Source organism: Hipposideros armiger, unplaced genomic scaffold, assembly GCF_001890085.2.
Source record: "Hipposideros armiger isolate ML-2016 unplaced genomic scaffold, ASM189008v1 scaffold_592, whole genome shotgun sequence".
NCBI lineage: Eukaryota > Metazoa > Chordata > Mammalia > Chiroptera > Hipposideridae > Hipposideros > Hipposideros armiger.
Window position 1 is genome coordinate 949,259 of NW_017731942.1, and position 11,276 is coordinate 960,534.

Sequence of the window (11,276 nt, forward strand, 5' to 3'; positions counted from 1 at the left end):
GGTTCGAGTCCAGCCCGAGCTGAGCAGCCGCTGAGCTGCCAACAGGTAGCAGGATGGCTCAGCTAAAAACAAAAACAAAAACAAACAAACAAACAAAAAGATATATATGCTCCTTTGTTCATTGCAGCTTTATTTACGATGGCCAAGACATGGAAACAAACCAGGTGTCCTTTGATAGATGATTGGATAAAGAAGATGTGGTACATATTCAGAACAGAATACTATTCTGCCATAAGAAAAGATGAAATATTGCCATTTGCAACAACATAGATGGATCTTGAGGTTATTTTGCTAAGAAAAATAAGTCAGAAAAAGAGAACCTTATGATTTCACTGATATGTGGTATATAAAACTGAAAACAACAAAGGAACAAGACAAACAAATGAAGAAACAAAAATGCATAGACACAGACAATAGTTTAGTGGTTACCAGAGGGTAAGGAGGGAGGAGGTGGGTAAATGAGGGCAAATGACATCAAATATATGGTGATGGAAGGAAAACTGACTTTGGGTGGTGAATACACAATGTTATATATAGATGATGTATGACAGAATTGTACAACTGAAACTTAACGTAACCTTACAATTGTCACCCCAATAAAATAAAAAATAAATAAAATAAATTAAAATTTAAAAAATACTTTCCAAGCCTCTACTGAACACCTATCTTCTACCTCCTTGAACATATGTAATGTAGCTATGACAACTGTATTTAATGACCTTGTGTACTAATATCTGTCATTTTTGTGTCTGAATTGATTGAGTCATATTTTTCTGCTTTTCATACTTGGTGCTTTTTGATGTGATACTACATATTATGAATTTTACCTTCTTGGGCACTGAATTTTTGTATTCCTTATTGTTTGTTCCATGATGCAAATAAGTTACTTGGAAACAGATCCTTTGTGTTTTGCTTTTAAGCTTTGTTAGATAGAACTAGAACATCAATTAGTCTAGTGCAGTTTCCACTGTTGAGACTGAAACCTTTTGAATACTTTATCCATTGCCCTATAAATTATGAGGTTTTTCTTCTGCCCAGAGCCTCATCTTCTCAGTATATTATTATATCAGGGAATTTATTTCATTGTGTGTAATAAATACAAGGGGTTACCAAATAAGGGAATGCATGTTTTCATATAATCGGTCTAAAGACTGAGCAACTCTTTCAAGAAGTTAACATTGACAGAATAGTATCATCTAATTCACAGAACCCATTCAGATTTTGCCTGTGGTCTCATTAATGTCCTTTTTAGCAAAGTAATTCAATTACGATCATATTTTGTATCTAGTTGTTGTATATCTAGTTTTTTTCCATCTGGAGCAAGTATCTCCATGCTTTTTGACTCTTGACAGTTTTGAAGTTTATAGAGCAGTTAGCTTTTAGAATATTCGTCAGTGCTTCCTCATGACTCAATTTAGGTTATACATTTTTGGCAGGAACATCCCAAGGGGTGATGTGATATTCTTCTCAATGCATCCTGTCAGGTAGTAAATGATTTTAATTTGCCCATTACCAGTGATCTTAATATTAATCACTTGACTAAGCTTTCTGCCAGATTTCTACACTTAAAAAAGTACTCTTTTTTTCTTTATAATTATTGGATATTTTGAAACACTCGTTTTAGTATTCATTGTTATTTTTATGGACTGAATTGTTACTATTGATGATTGCCAAATGGTGATTTTGTAATTCTATTACAGTATTATAATTTATTAGGTTACATTCAAGCATCCATGCTTTTGAATGTCAAAAAAGGAAAAGGTCCTGATCCCCAGTTTCTTGACTCATTTACTTATAATGTGTCTGAATATATGGATTCCTTTTATAGTCAATGGATTATAATCTATGATTATTTATTTTAATACTCTAATTGTCCCAGATTTGACTAGTGAGAGCTCCTCCAAACTATTTTTTGTGTACTTTTGACATGTCCCATGATTTTTTGTATATTTTCTTTCTAGCATAGTAAGGTGTTCTAGGCTCATCTTGCAAGTTACCTGATTCATTTTGAAAATAACCCATATTTTCAAGGAGCCCTGGTTCTTCTTAGTGGAGATCGTTATTTAGAAACTGACAATTAGCAGGTTTACTTGTGAGTAGGATGTTACTGTTCCCAGATCTCAGTAGCCAAGGCTATAAAACATATAGGTACATAAATGTGTGTATGTGCACAAATGCACACAAACATATACATATATACATCTATATTTCTGTTTTTTTATCCATACATATTAAAAAACATGATTTCATAATGACACCTCCAATCCCATTCCAACACCACAGGGGTCATTCTTGCTTTTACGCCTTTCCATCTTTGCTCAAAGGGCATTAGATGGGGCATCTGTTGGGGTAGGTGGTACAATAACAGCCCAGCACGGTACTATAATTTTTCCTCTCTCCACTCCTTTATCTGTGTTTTGCATAATTGTATTTCCATTTAGTTCTATATATTTAAACTTTTCTTGAGACTTTCTCTTTTAGCTGTGTATTATTTTGAAGTTTGTTGTTTCATTTCTAAACATTTAGAGATTTTCCTGTTGTCTTTCTATTTTTACTTCCTAGGTTGCTTCCATTATGGTCAAAACATACTTTCTGTGATTTCGGTTCTTTTAGATGTTTTGAGATTTATTTTGTGGCCCAGGATATGGCCAAGGTCTGTCTTGGGTGCTAAAAAAGATGCTGCATTCTGTTGTTATTAGGTGGAATGGTGTGTGTGTGTGTGTGCATGTGTGTGTGTGTGTGTGTGTGAATTGTTCCATAGCTTTATATAGTATACGTGTTTTTTAAAGAGCCTAAAAGAAGCAAAAAGCAAACATTTTAATCACCTTTTAAACTTATTCTCATATTTATCATTTCCAGTGTTCTTCATTTTGTCGACTGGATTTGACTTACCCCATCTACTGTCACTTCTCAGTCTAATGAACTCCCCTTAGTATTTCTTACAAGGTAGTTCTTACAGGTAATTCTCTCAGCCTTATCTAGGAATGTCTTTATTTCAGGAAATTCTGTCTTGAACCATAGTCTTGCTGAATACTGTGTATGACAATTAAGTTTGCAAACTTGTTGCAACGATGTTACTAGCCTTTTTGATGTTGGAGGGATTATTCATTAAGAATTTGTGCCAATTGGAGAAAGTTAACCAAGTTTAATGTTTGGAAGTGCTGGAAAGGCTGTGTGAAAAAGTTAGACAACCTGAACTTGTCACCAACAATTCATGGCTCTTGCATCATGACAATTCATCAGCTCATATCGCACTGCTTGTGAGGGAGTTTTTAGACAGTAAACAAACAACTGTATTGGAACACCCTCCCTACTCACCTGATCTGGCCCCCAGTGACTTCTTTTTATACCTGAAGGTAAAGGAAATATTGAAAGAAAGACATTTTGATGACATTCAGAACATCAATGGTAATACGACGACATCTGTGATATCCATTCCAGAAAAAGAGTTCCAAAATTGCTTTGAAATTTGGACTAGGCACTGGCATCGGTGCATAGTACTTCGAAGGTGACCATAGTAATATTCAGTAATGAGGTATGTAGCACTTTTTCTAGGATGAGTTCGCGAACTTAATTGTGTTACCTTGTATATGATTCTTGCTTGGCTTTTTGTGTGTGTGTGTGTCAACTTACTATGTTATTCCACCTGCCGCTCTTATTTCTGATGGAAGTCAGTCCATTAATTGTATTGTTCCTCTCTACAAGAGGAATCATTTTTCTCTTTCTGCTGTTAAGATTATCTTTGACTTTCTGAAGTTTGACTATGATGTGTCCAGGTGTAGATCTCCAGCTGTTTATTGTGTTTAGGGTTTATTGAGCTTCTTGGATCTGCAGATTGGTGTTGTTCATGAAATTTGGGAAATTTTCAGCTATTGTTTCTTTAGATATTTTTTCTGCCCTCCTTCTAGACATCTATTAAAATATATTGGCCTGCTTCCTGTCTCTCAGGTTTCTGAGACCTTGTTCATTTTCCTTCAGTCTTTTTTCTCTTTTCTTAAGATTGGATAGTTTCTATTGATCTTTTTGTTCAGTTTAATTCTTCTACTATCTCAGATTTACTATTGAATCTATACATTTTAAATTTGGATATTGTACTTTTCAACTCTAGAATTTCCATTTTAGTTCGTTTTTTATATAGGCATACCTTGTTTTATAGCACTTCACTTTATTGTGCTTCACAGGTATGTTTTTTTTTTTACAAATTGACAGCAAGAGCCTTCACCAGCAAAAAGATTACCACTTGCTTTATGGCGATACTTGCTTTAAGGAGATGATCTGGAATCGAACTCTCAATATCTCAGAGGTACCGTATTTCCCCATGTATAAGACGCACCTTAATTTTGTGGCCCGAAATTTGAAAAAAAAATGTATTACATAAAATTATTTAACTCAAGTTTTATTCATCATAAAATTCATACAACTCATCACTGTCAAAACTCCCAACTATTAGCTTGTCCTCATCTGTGTCTGATGACGAATCACTGTCTTCATATATTGCCTCATCCTCAGCGGGAAATGCAAGTAAAAAATCTACAACCACTGTATAAGACACACCCAGTTTTTAGACTAAAAATTTTTTTAAAGAGGGTGTGCATCTTATACATGGGGAAATACGGTATGTTTATAGTTTCTGTTTTTTGGTTGAGGTTTCCTATTTGTGGAATTATGTTCATCAGTTTTAAAAAAAATTAACATTGAAATATAATTGATATAAAAATAACACATTTAATGTGTACAATTTTATGAGTTTGGACATATACAGGCACTCATGATACCATCACCATAGTCAAGGTAATAGGCATATCCAGCACTTCCCAAAGATTCCATGTGTCCACTCCTTTTTGTGTGTGTGGTGATAAGAACACTTAAACATGAGATCTGCCCCCTTAACAAAACATTAAGTATGCAACAGTGTATTGTTAACTGTATGCACTGTGATGTACAGCAGATCTCTAGAACTTAATCATCTAGCATAACCAACAGTTTATACCCATTGAATAACAGCTATCCATTTTTCCAACCCTCCAGCCCCTAGCAACCACAATCTTTTTTTTTAAGAGTTTGACTACTTTAGATACCTCATATAAGTTGAATCATGTGGTACTTGCCCTTCTATGATTGGATTATTTAATTTAACCTAATGTCCTCCTGGTTCATCCATGAGAAGTTTTAAATTGTGATGAACTTACAGGCTGGTCGAGTGGCTCAGTTGGTTAAGAGCTCACTCAAGAGTTTGAGCTCTGAGCAACAGTGGTTCGAGTCCAGCCCGAGCTGAGCAGCCGCTGAGCTGCCANCTCAAGAGTTTGAGCTCTGAGCAACAGTGGTTCGAGTCCAGCCCGAGCTGAGCAGCCGCTGAGCTGCCAACAGGTAGCAGGATGGCTCAGAAAAAAAAAAAAAAAAAAATTGTGATGAACTCCAGTTTATCTATTTTTTCTTTTGTTGATTGTACTTTTGGTGCTACGTCCAAGACGTTGCAAAAATCCCATGTCATAAAGCTTTCCCCCTATATTTTTCAAACAGTTTACAGTTTCAGCTCTTACATTTAGGTTTATGATCCATTTTGAGGTAATTTTTGTGTTTGGTGTAAGGTATGGTCTTTTTTTTTTTTTTCTCATGTGGATATCCAGTTTTCTCATCACCATATGTTTACAAAACTGTCTTTTCCCTGTTAAATAGTCTTGGCACTGTTGTCAAAAATCATTTGCCTACATACACATATGCAAGGGTTTAATTCTGGACTTTATTCTGTTGGTCTGTATGTCTGCGTTTATGCCAGTACCATGCTCTTTTGATTACTGTAACTTTGTAGTAAGTTTGGAAATCAGGGAGTATGAGCCTTGTTTTGTTCCTTTTCAGGATTGACTATTCATGGTCCCTTGAGATTCTGAATGAACTTTTGGATGAGTTTTCTATTTCTGCAAAAAAGTCATTGGAATTTTGATAGGGATTGTATTGAGTCTGTAGGTCACTTTGGGTAGTATTGCCATCTTAACTATATTAAGTCTTCTAATTCATGAACATGGGATTTGTTTCTATTTATGTCTTTTTAGTTTTTTGTAGCAATGTTTTTTAGTTTTCATTGTACAAGTTTTTTACCTCCTTGGTTAAGTTAATTCCTAACAGTTTTATTTTTTTTTGAGGCTATTGTAAATGTAATTGTTTTCTTAATTTTACTTTTAGATTGTTCAGAGTTAGTATATAAATTAAATGATTTTATATGTGGATTTTGTATCCTGCAACTTTGCTGAATTTATTAGCTCCAACAGCTTTTTGATTGTGTGGAATTTTTAGGCATTTCTACATATATATTTCTTGTCACCTGCAAACAATAGTTTTACTTCTTTCATTCAATTTGGATGTCTATTTTCTTGTCTAATTGCTCTTATTAGAACTGACAGTACTATGTTGAATGGAAGTGGCAAAGTGGACACCATGTCTTGTTCCTAATCTGAATAAGAACAGCCTTTCACCATTCAGTATGATGTTAGGTGTAGGCTGTCCTTAGGAGGTCCTTAATATGTGTATGAATTTTCCTTCTATTGCTATTATAGTTTGTTGAGTGTTTTTTATTATGAAAGGATGTTGAATTTTTTTCAGATGCTTTTTCTGCATTAATTGAAATCATCATGTATCTTTTTTCTCTTTCATTTTGTTAATGTGATATATTGGGTTATTTGTTGAACCATTCTTGTGTTTCAATAATCAATTCTACTTGGTTGTGGTGTATAGTCCTTTTTTAATACGCTGCTGAATTTGGTTTGCTACTACTTTGTTGAGGATTTTTTGCATCAGTATTCATAAGAGATAATTAGCCTTTGGTTTACTTGTAATGTCTTTCTCTTGGTTTGGTATTAGGGTAGTGTTGGCCTTGTCCAGTGAGTTGGAATGTGTTCCTTACTCTTCAGTTTTTTTGATAAGATTTCTTTATATGTTTGATAGAATTCACTAGTGAAACCATCTGTTCCTGGGCTTTTCTAGTTGGGAAGTTTTTGATTACTATTCAATATCCTTACTTTTATAGGTCTGTTCAGATTTTCTATTTCTTCATTATTCAGTCTTAGCAGGTTTTGTGTTTCTAGAAATATATCCATTTCATCTAGGTCATACATTTTGTTCATGTACAATTGTTCGCATTACTCCCATCAGATCCTTTTTATTTCTATAATGTTCCCCATTTCATTTTTTATTTTAGTTATTTGGATCTTTCCTTTTTTCTTAGTCTAGCTAAAACTTGTCAATGTTTTTGATATTTTTGAAGAGCCAACTCTTGGTTTTATGATTTTTCTCTATTTTATCACTGTGTTAATCTTTATTATTTTTTCTGTTAGCTTTGGGTTTAGTTTGTTCTTTTTCTACTTTCTTAAGATGCAGAGTTCGGTTGATTTGAAATCTTTTTCAATGTAAGAATTTACATCTATAAATTTCTCTCTTAGCACTGCTTTTGTTGTATCCCATAAGTTTTGGTCTGTTGTGTTTTCATTTTTATTTTTTTCAAGATTTAAAAATTTCCTTTGGTTAAGAATTTGTTTAATTTCCACATATTTGTAAATTTTCCAGTTTTCTTCTGTTCATTTTTACTTTCATTCCATTGCAATTGGAAAAGATACTTTATCTGATTTCAACCTTATGAAATTTATTAAAACTTTTTTTGTGGCCTAATATATGGTCTCTCCTGGAGAATGTCCCATGTAGACTTGAGAATATGTGTTCTGTTTTTTGGTCTGTATATGTCTGTTAGGTTCAGTGGGTATATAGTGTTGTTCAATTCTTGTATTTCCTTTTTTATCTATATGGTTGTTCTATCCATTACTAAAAGTGGAGTGTGGTTATTGTGTAGGTATGTCTATTCCTCTCTTTAATTTTGTCAGTGTTTGCTTCATGTATTTTGGAGCTCTGATGTTTGATACATATATGTTTATAATTGATATATCTTCTTCATGAATTGACCTTTCTGTCAATATTTAATGTCCTTTCTCTCTCTCTTTTTTTAAGATTTTATTGGGGAATTGGAGAGGAACAGTGTTGCAGAATCCGGGAAGGGGAACAGACAAGTTGCTGTCCTTTTGTTCTTTAGTCTAGTTGTGGAGAACGTCACTTCACTGGCCCATGTTGGTATTATCATTGCGCTCTTCCCAGGTGAGGCAGTTGCTTGCCAGCCATTGGATGGTAGCTAACGCAAGCTCACGCCAGCTGCCAGCTAGCCCACTGCAGCCTATGCTGTTGCCGGCTACTCACAGCAGCCCAGCTACGGTCGAACTGTTTTTCACCATCTTAGCTGTAGAGGGCAGTGTCACTGCCTCATGTGGGATCCGAACCAGGGCCCTGCTGCTCAGAGCTGGTGTCCCAAGCCAACTCCTAACCAACACACCACTCGGCCAGCCCTGTCCTTTGTCTCTCGTAACAGTTTTTGACTTACAGTCTATTTAGTCTGATATTAGTATAGCCACTCCAGCTGTTGTCTGGTTACTATATGTATAGAATATCTTTTTGTCCTTTCACTTTCAACCTATTCTGTCCTTAGATCTAAATAAAATGTGTCATGTAGACAGCATATATAGTAGGATCATGCTTTTAAAATCCCTTGTGCCAATCTGCGCCTGTTGATTGGAATGTTTAGTTCATTTACATTTATAGTAATTACTGCTTGCGAAGGACTTTTGCCATTTTATTTTCTGTATGTCACATTTTTGTTCCTCTTTTCCTTCATTACTCTTTCTTTGTATTTAGTTGAGTTTTTATAGTGACACAGTTTGATTTGTTTCTCACTTTATTTAACATCCTAAAATTATAAGTTGTTTTTTTGTTTGTTTGTTTGTTTTTTTAGCTGAGCCATCCTGCTACCTGTTGGCAGCTCAGCGGCTGCTCGGCTCGGGCTGGACTCGAACCGCTGTTGTTCAGAGCTCAAACTCTTGAGCGAGCTCTTAACCAACTGAGCCACTCGGCCGGCCCATAAGTTTGTTTTTAATTGAAACCAACTTAATTTCAATCACACATAAAAACATTACTATTCTACAGGTCTGTTCACCCCTGTGTGTTATCAGTCACAAATTAACATTTTTATACATTGTGTACCCATTAATGTAGATTTATAATTATTTTTGTACATTTTTCTTTTATATCCTATAGAAAATTAAAAGTGTTGTTACAAACCAATATTGTACTAATGCTGGTTTTTATGTTTGCCTATGTATTTACCTTTTCTGGAGCTCTTCATATTTTAATATATCTGAGTTACTGTCTGATGATCTTTCATTTCAACCTGAAGAACTCCCTTTGGCATTTCTTGTAGGGCATTTTTAATGGTAATAAATTCCCTCAATTTTTGGTAGATATAGAATGCTTGTTTGGTAATTTTTTTCTTTTAACACTTTTAATGTATTATCCTCATGCTTTGCGGCCTCCAGGTTTTCTGCTGATAATCTTTTTGAGGATCCGTTGTATATGATGAGTCACTTTGCTTTGGCTCCTTTCAAAATTCACTTTGCTTTGCCTCCTTTCAAAATTCTCTGTTTTTCAGCAATTTGATTATATTGTATCTTGGTGTGGATCTGTTAATGTTTGTCCTACGTGGAACTTATTGAACTATTTGGTCTTATAAATTTATATATTTTATCAAACTTGGGAAGTGTTTTTGTTTTGTTTAGTTTTTTGTTTTGTTTTGTTTTTTTAATGGCAGACTGCTACATGTAGCACCTCATTTGGATGTGTCTGGAGTCTTGGAAGCTTGACTACCCTACGTTCTCCTACAAATGGACCTTGAGAGCTCGTTTGGAGGTTCTAGCAGGGGAGTGCAGCTACTCGTGTACCCTTGACCGAAGAATGGTCCTCTCCTCTATCCGGGAAGGTTGTCCTCTTCCACCAAGGGCGCAGCTTCGGGAGGGACACACATGGAACAGTGAGGGAGGAAGGGGAAACTTGGGAAGATTTTGGCCATTATTTCTGTAGATAATCTGTCTGCCCCTTTCACTTTGTCTTCTCGTTCTTGGACTCCTATAATGCTTATATTGGTCTGTTTGATGGTGTCCCAAAAGTTCCTTAGACTCTGTTTATTTTTGTTCATTTTGTTTTCTTTCTCTTCCTCAGCCTTGATGATTGCAACTGTCCTGTTTTATAAGTTTGCTGATGCATCTTTTTGTTTAGATCTGCCTTTTGGTTTTGTTTTTTTTCAGCTCTAGAATTGTTTGGTTTCTTTTTATAATTTCTATCTTTTTGTTGATCTCATTTTGTTATATATTGTTTTCCTTATTCTCTTTTTTCTTTGTTTTTTTTTTTAGTTCTTTAAGCATATTTAGCACAGTTTTTACAAAGTATTTAGCAAGTCCATTACCTATGCTTCCATAGGACTAGTTTCTGCCAGTTTATTTCCTTCCTTTGAGTGAGTTTGTTTTCCTGGGGTTTTTTTTGTTGTTGTTTGTTTGGGTTTTTGTATGTGTTGTAATTTTTTATTGAAAATTGATAATTTGAGAAAACATCACACTCCCCATCTTTGCAGACTGGTTTTTTGTTGGACCAGTTCTTCACTTAATAGCTGGGTGTGCCCTGGGATGTAGGATCAGCCCAGTGTGAAGGTTTCTGGTCTCAGGCATCTTCCAGGCATGCCTCTTACCAAATCTCTGTGTAGCTTTTTTTATTCCTCACATACACAATTGCTCTTGAAGATCTTAAATTCCCAAAGAATATTACGCTAGCTTCTCCTTGGGACCCTAGATGGTCTGTTGTATGTGTCTGTACCCATAGTCTTTTGTTCCAGTCATCTGTAGGTCTGTGAGCCCCCTGCAGTTCTCTCGAGTAGTACTAGCATCTTTTCCATTTGAGCTCTGAGTTAGGTAAAACAGAGAGCATCCCTTAGCAGCCTCCAGCAGCTTAGAGCATTGCAAAGGTTTGTTGTTCCCTCTAGTTTGGGAAGGAGGGAATTGTGGACTGGGCTGCTGCTTCCTCCAGTTCAAGATTGTGCAGGGAAGTGGGTGGAGCAAGTTCAAGTAAAAATGCCCCAAAACTTCCTCCTATTTTGAATGTAGCTTTTACTTGATTGGATGGATATTTACTTGGTTGTTACAGTCATTTGGCTGTTTCAGAGCCCATACAAGGTTATTTTTGTCAGCCTCCAGTTTTTTTGTTTTTGTTCTTTTTTAAATTTTTTTAATTTGGGGAATTGGGTGATGGAAACAATGCTGGGGAATTGGGGGAAGGGGAACAGACAAGTTGCTGTCCTTTTGTTCTTCAGTCTAGTTGTGGAGGGTGTTGCTTCACTGGCCCAAGTTGGCTCCATCATTGCG

General features: G+C 35.4%; 1 protein-coding gene across 6 annotated transcripts in view; it reads left to right on the forward strand.

The window, feature by feature from the left end:
- The window catches only part of MAP3K2 (mitogen-activated protein kinase kinase kinase 2), a 100,798-nt gene that overhangs the window by 33,574 nt on the left and 55,948 nt on the right, over positions 1–11,276 (forward strand). The window contains exons 1-2 of one of the 6 annotated variants that reach the window (XM_019624562.1): positions 8,122–8,136; positions 9,677–9,844. The exons of 4 other annotated variants lie outside the window; for them this stretch is intronic. The gene's annotated coding sequence lies outside the window, so the exon portion shown is untranslated. Of the gene's footprint in view, positions 1–8,121; positions 8,137–9,676; positions 9,845–11,276 lie in introns of those variants that run through there. One more of the 6 variants, XM_019624563.1, reaches the window with a different exon arrangement.